General features: G+C 39.6%; 1 protein-coding gene and 1 long non-coding RNA gene across 20 annotated transcripts in view; one reads left to right on the top strand and one right to left on the bottom strand.

Moving 5' to 3' along the window:
* The window catches only part of RBMS1 (RNA binding motif single stranded interacting protein 1), a 219,739-nt gene that overhangs the window by 124,218 nt on the left and 82,399 nt on the right, over positions 1-13,122 (top strand). The gene's annotated exons all lie outside the window — the stretch shown is intronic.
* The window catches only part of LOC132659209 (uncharacterized), a 42,092-nt gene that overhangs the window by 5,414 nt on the left and 23,556 nt on the right, over positions 1-13,122 (bottom strand). The window contains exon 1 of the long non-coding RNA XR_009599331.1: positions 1-13,122. This exon is cut by the window's right edge and continues 23,556 nt beyond it. This is a non-coding gene — a long non-coding RNA (uncharacterized LOC132659209).

The raw sequence follows: 13,122 nt of genomic DNA on the forward strand, positions 1-13,122 counted from the left end.
TTGGGCAGCGTTTCCAAACCGGAACTAAAAGTAACATCTGGCTTTCCATCAGGAGTGGTGGTGGTTTTGCTCTGTTTGGTTTCTAGAGAGGAGTGTGGGATGGTGAGAGATGACTTGTCAGGATCCAGAGAGCCTTTTGACGACCGTCGCCCTCAGCACTCTCCCTGGGCCTTTCCCGTGTTGCCCTTCTCATCAGCCCCTTTGGACTTGGACTGCAGCCTTTGCTTCCAGGGCAGTGAAATAATGTCCCTGTGCTCAGGATGACTTTGAAAGCAAGTCCGGCTCCTGGGGTTTGTCCTGCTGACCAGAGTCAGAGGAACTCTGCCAGGCGCGCCCTGCCCTTTTGCAGCTGTTCAAGACCACAAATAGGCCTTTTGCTATCTTGTCTGCTGCTGGCCTTTACCAGCATCTTCCTATGTTTTTGCAGCATAATTACAGGTAGATAGAGCAACATAAAGTCTAAGGAGCTAAAAATACAACTTCATAGGGAATAGTAGAATGAAGATAAGCCTCACATGTGTGAGGTCCAAGAGAAGGGAGAAAGATTTCTGAAGACAAATTTTTCCTTCAGCTAGTTTGGAAGCACGTAAGGTGAGTTTTAACACAAAGAAGATAGAATTGAACAACCATAATAGAATAATACCATTTTTTTATGTACAGTAAATCTATATTCAAAAAATTAAACTGGAAGTTGTTTTTTTTTTTTTAGCTGAGTTAAATCATGTCCCAATGCAGCAGAAGAGCATTTGATCATCTGTCCTAGATAATTCATCCTCTTTGACGAATGTGGATTTTCTCAGCATGTGTAAACATCAGTCTCTTTGCTGTTATCGATAGCAACAATAACAGTTTGCCACTTACTTTCTCCTATCATTTGCAAAACCCCAAGTTTGATAGTTAGCTCCAGTGATAGTTTTCTTTATGTATTATACAGAAGCAAAACACACAGTAATAGAGAACTCTTATGTCAATATCTGTTGAGAGCTTCATTCCATTTAACACAGAGCATCTAATAAGTACCAGATTTGTCTTGTTGACAATTTTGTGTCTCAGAATGTAGAGAGAGAGCAAAAAAGGGCATTCCTGTTCTGGAGTTGATTGTTTCCAATAAAGAATAGCTAGTTGGCGACATGGAAGTGACAAGAACTCTTATGGGAAAGTGACTCATCCTTGAGCTTAAAAAACCCAGTGGATGTAATTAGAGAGTTTTTAGAAAAGTTTCAGGAGCTTCTCAGAAAAGATAGGTATAAACTCTTAGCTCGAAAAAAGAAAAATATATTAGAAATAAAAATTTATCACTGTAATTTACAAATTGACCTGATGAGCTGAATTATGGGAGGGGCAACAGTAGAAACAAATAATTTGACTCTCTAGAGGACTTGTATGTTTTAGAGGGTTATCTAACAGATGAATGGAAAAAGATGCCTAGGAGCATTTGTAATAGGGACTCAATAATGTACAAACAATGCATGAAACCTAAAGGCAAGAATGACATGAGGGTTGTGAAAACTGGCAAGAGAAACCAAAAGTATTTTTTAAATGCTGTGTTTGGAGTAGAATATGCAGATGCTATAATGTTAGAAAAAATGACGGTGAAAAAGCAGATGTCAACACAAAGATGACAGTGGAAAAGCAGCCTCTTTCCAAGTTACAGAGGGACTCAGGACAACGTAAAGAGAAGGTCTGCATGGCTAAGAGGAAGGGGGCTCGTGCTGGGGGGCCACCAGTTTAGGTTACTTGAAGGAGACGGGCCTCAAGGACCAGCAGGGATTGACACTGGCGATGGTGGTCAGGTGACTCGGAGTAAGAGTAGGTCCACCTTCTAAGAGCATTTGATGGAGGCAGCTCGGCAGCCCTAGCTGACAGCATCTCGTCTTCATGACTTTCTTACCTACAGTATAAAATCATGGTAGTCAAGGTGGCAAATTTTTGGTACCCCAGAGTTACCTACCACAGTGCTAAGCAAGTACTTCATTCTGTCAGTAGCCTGTATAATGGGTCAAATGATGCTTATATCAGGAGGTGGTGATTAGAACTAAATCGAGTAATATAAGCAAAGGAACTGGTCCACATTCTAGGACCATCGAAACTCATTTGTAATTGAACAAATATTTGTCTCCCCATGACTGAGCCCTTCCTCCTCATAGTCCCAACTGCTGGATTACATTTTAATTACATATAGTTCTACATCTTAAAGTAAGAAGGAAATACCAGATTCTGATCCTGAAGGCTGAGAAAGCCAGGGCACTTGACAAAATGCCCATAGGCTGCATTGACAAAAACCACCAGCCTTCTGTCCATGGAGCTTTTTGGGGGAGCTGGAGGAGGGGAAAGTAAACACTAGGTTTATTCTTGTTGCTGCTCATCCATGATTTAGTCCTTGTCATAATGATGTAAAGTCCTTTATTGTGTCCAAACTATTTTTTTCTGAAAATTTAAAAACAATATTTGGTATAAGGTTTGGTACATAGTTCTTCCTGGTTTGCAGTAGAGGCAGATATGTGGGTCTCTGCTGGCTGAGGCTAGACATTATTGTGGTATTGACATCACATGGAAGGGTCTACATAACTCGATGTATCAACAGCTTCATGGTGGTAGTGGTTTAGTTGCTGAGTGGTGTCTGACTCTTGTGACCCCATGGGCTATAGCCCACCAGGCTTCTTTGTCTATGGGATTTCCCAGGCCACTGGAGCGGGTTGCCATTTCCTTCTCCAGGGAATTTTCCCTACCCAGGGATCGAACCCAGGTCTCCTGCACTGCAGGCAGATTCTTTACCAATTGAGCCAAAGGAAAAACAGTGCGTTGATATTGAAACAAAATGAGATGTTTCTGCTCTTCCTACCTTCTATAACCTTGCTCTCATTCCCAAACCAGTCCTTGGTCAACCAGTTGTTGTTTTTTTCTCCCCTTTCATTCAATAGATATCTAATTCACTTCACAGTGAAATAAAGCATGATTTTTATATAAATGTGAAATTTAATTTAGCTTATTATAGCCTAGTACTAATTAAAAGGAAATATTTTTAAGTATGATTCCCTGATTGTAATACCCAGTATATTTTCATTTCCTAGCCCTTTGTTTTCTGTTCTCTGCAAGTTTTCCTTATTCTTTTGAATACAGTGCAACTCTTAAAAAGGCAAAGCAGAAAAAGCAGGACAGATCAACAGAGGCAGACATAAACAGCCAGCCCTAATTTGAGACAGAATAAAGTAAATGTTATAATCTGTGCAGTGTTGTGGGAGGAGTCAGAAGACGGTTTCATTAACCTCAATGCCAGGGAATTAGGGTTGTTTCCAGGGAGGAGATGATGCTAAACCAGAAAGAAGGAAGATTTCATGCAGGATGGAAATAATAGTGTCCTCCAGGCCTCTGAGAGGACCCAGGAGATGTGAGCATGCTTGGGTGTTTAAGAAAGCACAAAGAGCACTTCCTGGCGCATAACTGTCATTTAGCAGTTGTTTGTTAGCCAGGGCTTCTGGTGTCCGGAGTCGGGAGAGTGGGTGTAGAGCAAAGAGAAGCAGGCTGGTAGCATACTGTTAGCACTGAATAATAAGCTAAAACTTTTGGAGTTTATTCTTTAGTCACAGAGGAGAAGCTGGCTCTTGGAGTGAAAGAGAAACACAATTCTGTGTTTCCTTTTTCTCTCTTTCTCAAAATGGTAATTATGCCAAAAGTCAACAGGTTGGCTTGGAGAAGGGGGCTCTCATAAGTCAAGTTAACATGACCCTCATTTGGGGCTGTAATGAAAGATGGAGGGGAGGGGCACCCTAGAGATAGAAACCCAGGGTCTGAAGCAGGATTTAAAATGACTGTAAGGTTTTAGCTCTGAATAAAATGAAAATGTGAGTTGCACTTAACTGAGAGAGAAGACATGAAGTGCATACACACTCACTGATTCTCACACCCTAAACTGCAGCCTTCCCTGTGTTCCCCAGATGTGGCCATACTTTTATTCATTCATGCAACCTACAAACAGCCCCCACGAAACTAAATACTCTCCTGAAACCACTAGTTTTTTGTTGTTGTTGTTGAACACTGATGTTAAAAGAATATTTTAAGTTCTGACTGAAAAACTATTAGGTAAATGGAGAACTTGAAATTATAAGGAATAATTCTTTATACATTTCCATCTATCTCTGTAACCAAAATTTCTTAAACAGTCTATCAGCTAAACTTTCTTTTTTCTCAACCCAAGAATAAAATGATCATCCCTTTTATTTCAAAATCATTAGGCTATTTTTAGGGTACGTTTGGAAGTGAAGGTTTTTCTAGTGAGATAAGTTTAGTTGTTTATGCTTAAATGATCCACTTTTAACCCTAATATGAAGTTAAACTCTGAAAGTAACAATAGGTCTACCAGACCCACTATTAGGAAATCCCAGGTATATATGAAGTCCTTTGGAATTTACTCTGTGAAATGGGAAGACCTTAAACTGAAACAAAACAAACATCCTCTGATGAAGTAGGAAAAATCACCGAAAAGTGATCTGATTCTCACTCACTTTCAAATCGATGAGAAAATTTAAAGCCCGATGATCCAAGGCCATGCAGGCATCTCGAAATGACTCAGTCCAAGAAGCCTGAACATACCCTGAGCTATTAGTGCAGTTACTTTAGAGAAGAAACACATACACCTCACATGCATTTATGCTGGAGTATTCAGGTAACTGCACAGACATAAAAGATATGGGCCAAAAGATTGTATTGCCTACATTCAGTATCATTCTCAAGTCAGGCTTGTGAATCTTACAAACCCAGAGCTTTGGAAGCAGGGTTAAGTGAGAAGCTGCTCTCTCTCTTTGAAGCATAATTTACCCTTCAAGTGATGTTTCCAGGCAAGTTGAAGTGGTGTCAGCTACTTAGTGGCAGTGGCGGTGGTATTGGTGGTGGTGACAGTGTATTTAATTCACATGCCTCAACAGTAAAGACCCATAGATCTTTTTTTTTCCCTTGGGCATTGACTGCATCTTGGATAACTGAAATTTATTTCAATACTGAAGTTGTATTGTATTCCAAAGCCATTTGAATTTTTAGTTTTTTTTTTAAATTGTATTTTACAAATATACTGAAACTGTGTCTAGCAATTTTTTATGTCTTTTCCTTTGAAAGACAGCCAGAAAAAGAAAAGTTAACAGGAACATAGAGTAATTAAAAAAAAAAAAAGTAGTTCTCTCATTAAGTGTGTGCCTTAAAAAAAAGTGTTATTGACTGGCATACTTAAAAAAAATTCTCCCCAAAAGTCAAGATAAGTTTGCCACAGTTAATTTAGAAAATACATGCCATTTTTCTTTCTGTTGCTATTGTGTAGCTCCTTGCCCATATACAGGTTTTATTTATATAATAAATAACAGGGTTTCTTTTAAGTTCCAATTGTTTTTGTTCTTTACGCAGGTGATTTTTATCCTCTCAATGATTCTTTCTTCATCGATCTAGAAGATTCTCAAAACAAAATACTAACAGCAATACTTTCTGGGACTTGGTTTCTTTTATTATTCCTAGCATAAGAGGATGACACATAATAACTCAGTGAGGACTTAAACCAAGAAAATTGAACATTTTCTGAAAAATGTGATCTAAGATGTGTTTTTCAGACTTTATGTCTCGCTTTTAAAAAAGCATGCCAATCTATTGCATAAAAATATTGAGCCACTAATTGTAATTTAACTCTTTCTTCATGGACCATATTCTAGTAAGGGTTTAGTTCAGTTCAGTCGCTCAGTTGTGTCCGACTCTTTGTGACCCCATGAACTGCAGCACGCCAGGCCTCCCTGTCCATCACCAACTCCCGGAGTTCACTCAGACTCGCGTCCATCGAGTCAGTGATGCCATCCAGCCATCTCATCCTCTGTCGTCCCCTTCTCCTCCTGCCCCCAATTCCTCCCAGCATCAGAGTCTTTTCCAATGAGTCAACTCTTTGCATGAGGTACTGGAGTTTCAGCTTTGGCATCATTCCTTCCAAAGAACACCCAGGGCTGATCTCCTTCAGAATGGACTGGTTGGGTCTCCTTGCAGTCCAAGGGACTCTCAAGAGTCTTCTCCAACACCACAGTTCAAAAGCATCAATTCTTCGGCACTCAGCCTTCTTCACAGTCCAACTCTCACATCCATACATGACCACTGGAAAAACCATAGCCTTGACTAGAAGGGTATGTGTAGTCAAAGAGAAAAACACGATGCTTTAGACACTGAGCAGGATACATATCATCTTGTGATCTTTTCTTCTAAAAATGGAAGTCACAGCCGATTTCAGAGTTTAGGAGGAACAGTGTATATTTAACTAAATCTCCTATTCATCTCTTGGATAAGCATATAGAATTTTTTTCTTGTTCATGTTAATTGCTTCATGGTATGAAAGAATTCTGGCACTTTAGGAAATACTTTATGTACAATAGATCTTTGATACACTAAGATATAATCAGAAGACTTTTGGAAATCCCAGAATTTCACAGACATAATTTCAGCATCAAAAAAAAAAAAAAAAATCCCCCACAAATACCTGCTTTCCATTAGAGAACCATCTCTTTCCTACAGCTCTCCTTTTTCTTCCCTTTTATCATTAGAAATGTCAGTTGGCTTTTTTAAAGGGAATGGGCAATTTTCAGAAATGAACACAATATTGAATCCCTTCTTGAAAATTGCTGCTCCACAATTACAGCAAAGCCCTCTTGAAATATGGACTCTGGGTCACGGGCCATACTTCTTCACTGGCAACATGATTCACTTCCCTCTGTCTAGGAGTGCCCATGATTCAAATACATACCACAGCAAAACTGAAAATTACTACAGGTCAGCGACATTCAGTGTCATCACAAGCAGTTGAAACCTCAAGCTTTAGGTATTGCCCCATACCTGATGTATACATGCATTTGATTCTTTGGCAGAAAAATCTCAGTTATGTCTGTTTTCTAATTTATCCTCTGTGTGATATCTGCTGGTTGACATGGATATGTAGAGCTCTAGCCAACCCTTCTTATTGTCTTTGGCCTTTTTCTTAAGGATTTCTTTTTATTGTTCCTGGGCATAATTAAGAGCCTTCTCTCCTGTATTACCCAGATACTGCACATGCTGATAGCAGATCAGTTTCAGTGTTAGCCTGAGCAGAATTGGCAAACCAGCCCTGAAGATAAAGGCTGGGCCACGTGAATTTTTACTGAAGCACCCTCTCCTCCTCTGTAAGAGCAGATGGAGTTTACTGTATGTTTGTCCATTTCCTGTTCCTCTGTATGAACCTTGCATTTCTGTGGCATCTTCTGTGGCAGCAGCTCAGGAGTGTTTAATTATTAAATAGAGGTGAACGTAGTGTCATCAAGAATAAAAGCGTTAAGTCTTTATTTGGCAGTTATGCTTAGTTTGACTTAGAATTTCCTTATTGGGTTACCATGAATATAAGAAATTTACAACCTCTCCCTCATCTTTCCCCATCAGCATTTTGTAATAAATATATGTGAACAATTTCGGTATAATATGTAAACACCTCAATAATGGCAACAGCTAACCTTTTCAGATATGTCCTTTGTTCCAGTAAGTATGGCAGGTGTTTTATTATTTAATCCTAAGAACAACATTATGGGCAGTACTGTTATCCCTATTTTTTTCAACTAATTTTTAACAAATTAATTTTAATGGATTAAAATTAATTTTTAATTGATAAAATGAACATTTAAATTATTTTAAATTTAAATATGTATAGTATTTTTTCAGATTCTTTTCCATTATAGGTTATTACAAGATACTGAATATAGTTCCCTGCTCAATGCAGTAAGACCTTGCTGATCCATTTTATGTATGTTAGGATGTACTTATTAATTCTAAATTCCCAATTTATCCCTCCCCCTCACTTTCCCCTTTGGTAGCCATAAGCTTGTTTTCTGTGTCTGTGAGTCTGTTTCTGTTTAGTAAATACATTCTTTTATATCTTTTTTTTTTTTAAATTCCACTTATAAGTGATCATCTGATATTTGTCTTTCTCTGTCTGAGTGTCATCCCTATTTTAAAAATGGGGGTGAGAGAGATTTCCTTCTCTTACTGCACGGGATAATTCAGCTGATGATGGCGGAGCCGGGATGTGAGCCTGGACAGTCTGACTCCAGAGCCCATACTCAGAACCACTGTGCTTTCTACTTCCCCAGATATCCTCTGAATGCCAGTTCATCGTCTTCACCCTCCCCTCATCAGTGCCCACAGCCCTCTGTTTACCACAGACTGTAGAAAGACTCATTTCCTAAGGATCCAGAAAGAGAGAAATTCAGTCAGGATAGATTTAACAAGATTTTGTTAGAAAAATCAGCTTCCCTTAAGTCCAGTTGACTGGTTTGTAGAATCAAAAGCTCAAGGCAAAGGCGAGAGGACAGAGGAGGAACTCATCTTTCCTGACATCTAACACAGTAATCCCTTTTAATGCAGCCAGTTATACAGAACTCCGCTCCCAGTTAGCTGTCTAGTGTGCAGCTGCCCAAGATTACACAGCACAGATAGGTATGCAGTTTGTCATTCGCTTGATGCCTGAGGGGCATAGTGCATAGGAAAAGAGCATTCTTTTACAGACCCCCATCTAGAAAATCTAAACAACAGTGCTTTAGAAAATGGCGTGACATAGCATTATAACTTTGCTACAAGTATCAACTGGATTAAAATACAAACCAAACCTCTTCTGGGGAGAAATGAAACAAGTAGAATTCGGTGGTGAATTCCACTATTTACTAAGCATCATGCTTTTTGATTTTGCTGGATCCTGCACTGCATAAGACCCATTTCCCACCCTCAGCGAGGTTCTTGTCTTACATAGAAAATAAACTTCACTCATAGACATGGACCAGAATGTGGTGTATCAGGTGAGAGGTAGAAAGTACTCAGAACTTACAAGGTAGGGATGATTACATGTCCTTGGATGGTGCTAGTGGTAAAGAACCTGCCTGTCAACGCAGGAGACATAAGAGATGTGGGTTTGTTTGATACCTGGATGGGAAAGATGCCATGGAGGAGGGCATGGCAGCCCACTCCAGTATTCTTGCCTGGAAAATCCCATGGACAGAAGAGCCTGTCAAGCTACAGTCCATGGAGTTGCAAAGAGTCAGACATGATTGAAGTGACTTAGCACGGAGGCATCAAAAAAAGCTTGGCATTTTATTAAGTCTTCAGTCTGGGTGAGCAGCTTAAGCCCAGGTTTGAAGCCTGGCTTCTGCCTTGTCTGGGCTTCATTAGGACCGTGTCATGGGGGCCTTCAATCCCAAAAGAAGGCCTGTACCTCACTGAGAAGGTAGGTGATATCTTCAGGATTGTCCCTTGACAGCATGTAAAAGAGGGTAAGTTCAAGGAGGAAGATGATTCCAGATGAAGGTGAGATTTTGAGTCTAGGAAACTGGGAGTTTGGTGCCATTAACAGATATAAGGATCAGGGGGAAGAACTTACTTTTATTCTTGCCTGCAAATTCTCATCTACATTCAGGAAATTTCAAATTGAGTACCTGTTTGCTTTATGAGTTTATGTGCTTTTGGTGTGGCTATTAAGTGGAAAGAAATAATACGTCAATTCCAGACTGAAGAAACTTTAGTGCAGAAGAGTGACTAGTAATTATACCTGTTTGTCAGCTGGAATACTGTGTAATAGAAACTTTCCATCTGTATAGCCACCGTTGATATGTATATTCCTCTAACGTCATTATTTTTGTAAATTTTTATAGTTCAGTCTTAGGAACTTAAATTTTTTTTTAAGTTGCGTTTTGTTTAATAACGAGCTATGCAACTCCCTTGATAGGATCATTTGGCTTCAGATCCGAGACTTTTGAGAAGAGATTTTGTAAGGGAGCCATGGGATTGAGTGGGAGGAGAGGAGGACAAGTTTCCCTAAATGGGGTATCTAGAATTAGAGAGGAAGTACATTCACAACACAAACAAACCTGACCAAGTTCAGGGCTGTGCCAGGGGATGCCATCTGTACCCTCAGTGACCTGGCTTAAACCTACCTCCTAGGCTCAACTGGCTTTTTGGACCAGGATCACTTGACTTTCTCATTTTCTCTTTATGCCATACCATCTTTCTGATTCTATTACTCAGCTGTCAGTGAGGGAACCTGTATGAAAAAAACCCAACATTATTTAAAGGATCAGCATTTACATGCAGAGTTCCATCTATTCCAAAGATGCCTCTTTTTTGGTAGCATAAGGATTGTTTATTTAAACATGGAACAAAGAGGTGATTATTTGTGATCCTAGAAACAAAGAGATCCCTGGCCCGTTTGGATAGAAGCACTGATCCTTTCCAAGGGTTTTTCCAAAATGTTTCATCTTCACCCCCAAATCTAAGCCAAAAATTATGAAAATATTATTGTTACTGCCCATGTATATAGGCTTGAGTTTTGCTCCATTACTCAATCAACTTAAGTAACCTGGTGCAATCCGTCTAGTTAACTGGCTAGATAACATTTTGTTCCCTAAATTTTCCCTACTATTTCTTTATTCATTGTCTTTGTTGTTACTGTTTGATACTATACAGTGTAGCTGTTGAAAGCCAAACCCATTTAATTTTGACTGAGATTTCTGAAGGCCTTGAGTATTTATTTAATTAAAAAGTTTATGTCACCTTTTTCATCTCCAAGCTGAATCACAGAACATTACATCTCTTCTAGTTCAAGTGACTGTGAACAAAGAAACTCATCAGAATTAAAATTTGCATGTACAGGCCCTTCAGTAGAGTCTGAGTCAGAAGATTCAGAGATACACATGGAGAGAGGCAGTGTAACATGGAATTGTACTAAAGAGCACTGGCTTGGGGTCCTTCCACCCATCTCTGCCACTTAACTGGGCAGATTTCTCAACCTCTTGATGCCAGTTTCCTCCCCTGTAAAATCAGGGTAATAATACCTGTAAGTTCTTGTGGGGAACTAAATGGGTTAATACACATAGAATGCTCACATTTCCTGGCACATATGAATATCATTGCTAACATGATATATTCTGTAAAGCTCTCAGGAGGTTCTGATGTTCAGTCCCTGTTGAAAGCTACTGATTTAGTCCCTTCCTGTTACAATCGACAATGCTGAGGTTCAGAGAAGGTTAGGTAACCATTCTGGAATCAAAATAAGGAAGTGGCGGGCCTGGGAATACATCCCATTGTCTTCCCCAGTCACCGACCTATCTTGATTTCTCTCTTTACTTTTCATGAGTGAATGAAACTCTATCCTCATCTCTGCCCTTATCATGAGTATGCAATATCTGCTCTTCAATTTGTTGCCAAAGAACTTAACTTTGTTCTTTCCACTGCAGCTCTTGTCAAAAGCTGTTGGGAGAAATCAGATTTATGAAAAATTGCCAGCACGATTTGTAATTCCTTTGTTCTTCAGAGAGCTTCCCAACCTTGTCATACCACTCATAGAAGAGGATGGTGTTTGTGTTAGATTATATTGGTATCAGATTAGATTAGACTGGTAGGTCATTAGATTTAAAGACTGCTCAGTGCTTAGTGAGGCGCCCCACCCAGTCTTGGGTTGGGTTGGGGGGGGCAGGGAGGGGTGATGGGATCAGTGTCTCCCTGTCTGTCATAGGACTACCCTAGCCAGAGGTCATTTTGAAATTTTTTGGTAGAAAAGTTCTTCAGTCAAATGAAATTTGAAACAGAACTACCTATACAAATATTTCACACTAGTTTTTTTAGTGCATATTTTATAAATGCATTTGTAGCATTTATGAAATGTAGCATTGGGGAGCGCCATGAGGCAGTTTTGATGAACTCAAAAATTTGAGATGGAGACTTCTGACAGTTGCAGAACAATATTAACGACTTAACGTCTAGATTATTTCTGTTTTCCAATTCAGTAGTAGAGTATTAGGGAAAATACTTACATCCATAAGTAGCTGCAAAGATATCTATCTTCTAAGCCCTCATTTTATCTTCTTAGTATCATCTTGAATTGAATTAATCTGATCCAAAAGCTAGAAAGAACCAAAAAGTTTTTTGTTTTGTCATTGAATCCTAATACAGCTGTCCGTATCAAAGTCAGAACAGGGGCACTTCACCCAACAGTTAGGGCCAGTCTTAGTGATATTACCTTGTGATTCAGTGAGCGTGGTAGGCAGCTTATTAATGTGCAGCTGGCTATTAGGTCATGATGAGGGCGTACACCAACTAGTTGTACCTGCTCCTGGCCTGTCATTTGTTTGAAGGTGATATATGTGTAGGTTGTTTGTATAATTTTATATGAATGGACATGCACAGGCTTGAATTTCCAGAATACCAACACAGAATTATAACTTTCCTAATCAGTGAGTCATTTTTTAAGAAGTTCAAATGTACGAGAAGAGATGGCAGGACGCATGTTGACCCAGCATCTGCCCTTAAAAAGGCTTAATATGAGGATGGTTATCATTGTTAAAATGTGTTATGCTGTGTATTTGCTTGCGTTTCCTGTTTGGGTTTTTTGGCGTGTTTTCTCTTGGGGGGTGGGCTGGGGAAGGTTGTTGTTTTGTTTGTATTTGAAGACTAGGAAATTGAACTCCAAAAGAAAATTGGTAGAACTCTGAAAGTACCTCATTAGAACCCAACTTGATAACCACTGTTCCAGGGAGTGTAGACTTTATCCCTGGATGCTACAGTCAGCAGAGAGTATGCTGTAGTAACCACAGAACCCTTTGCCCTTGTAGAATTCCACAAGGCACCAGGGCACTTGTGGCACCACAAGGCACAGTTCCACCAGGCATGAGGTCACCTGATCTGGCTTTGCACCTAACTTGTGGCCTCAGGAAGACCCACAGGAATAAGCTCCTTCTGGCTTCAGAGCTGGAACAAAAAGAACTTCTCCTGAACCCTAGACTTGCTTTTACTCTAATGAACACTAGTTTCATAATTGTTATATTTCCTTCTTATTTTGATTGCTAGGAAGTTCTAGGCCAAATTTGCGTTCGCTTTTGGCAGCTCTGTGGGACTTCATTTTCTGGTTTGCATGTCTGTGTAATAACTCTACTCCTGGGTTTATTTTCCCTGCACCTTGAACTACGTATCTATTTCTATCTTGTGGTGTTAGTTACATTTCTGCCAGCAGTCTCAAGCTTTTATGGAAAGAAATATAAATAAATGCTCTCTATTTGACTACCCCTTTTAACCTCACAGTAGACAGAACTTTACTGGGTC

The sequence above is a fragment of the Ovis aries genome, chromosome 2 (assembly GCF_016772045.2).
Source record: "Ovis aries strain OAR_USU_Benz2616 breed Rambouillet chromosome 2, ARS-UI_Ramb_v3.0, whole genome shotgun sequence".
In the NCBI taxonomy this organism is placed as follows: Eukaryota; Metazoa; Chordata; class Mammalia; order Artiodactyla; family Bovidae; genus Ovis; species Ovis aries.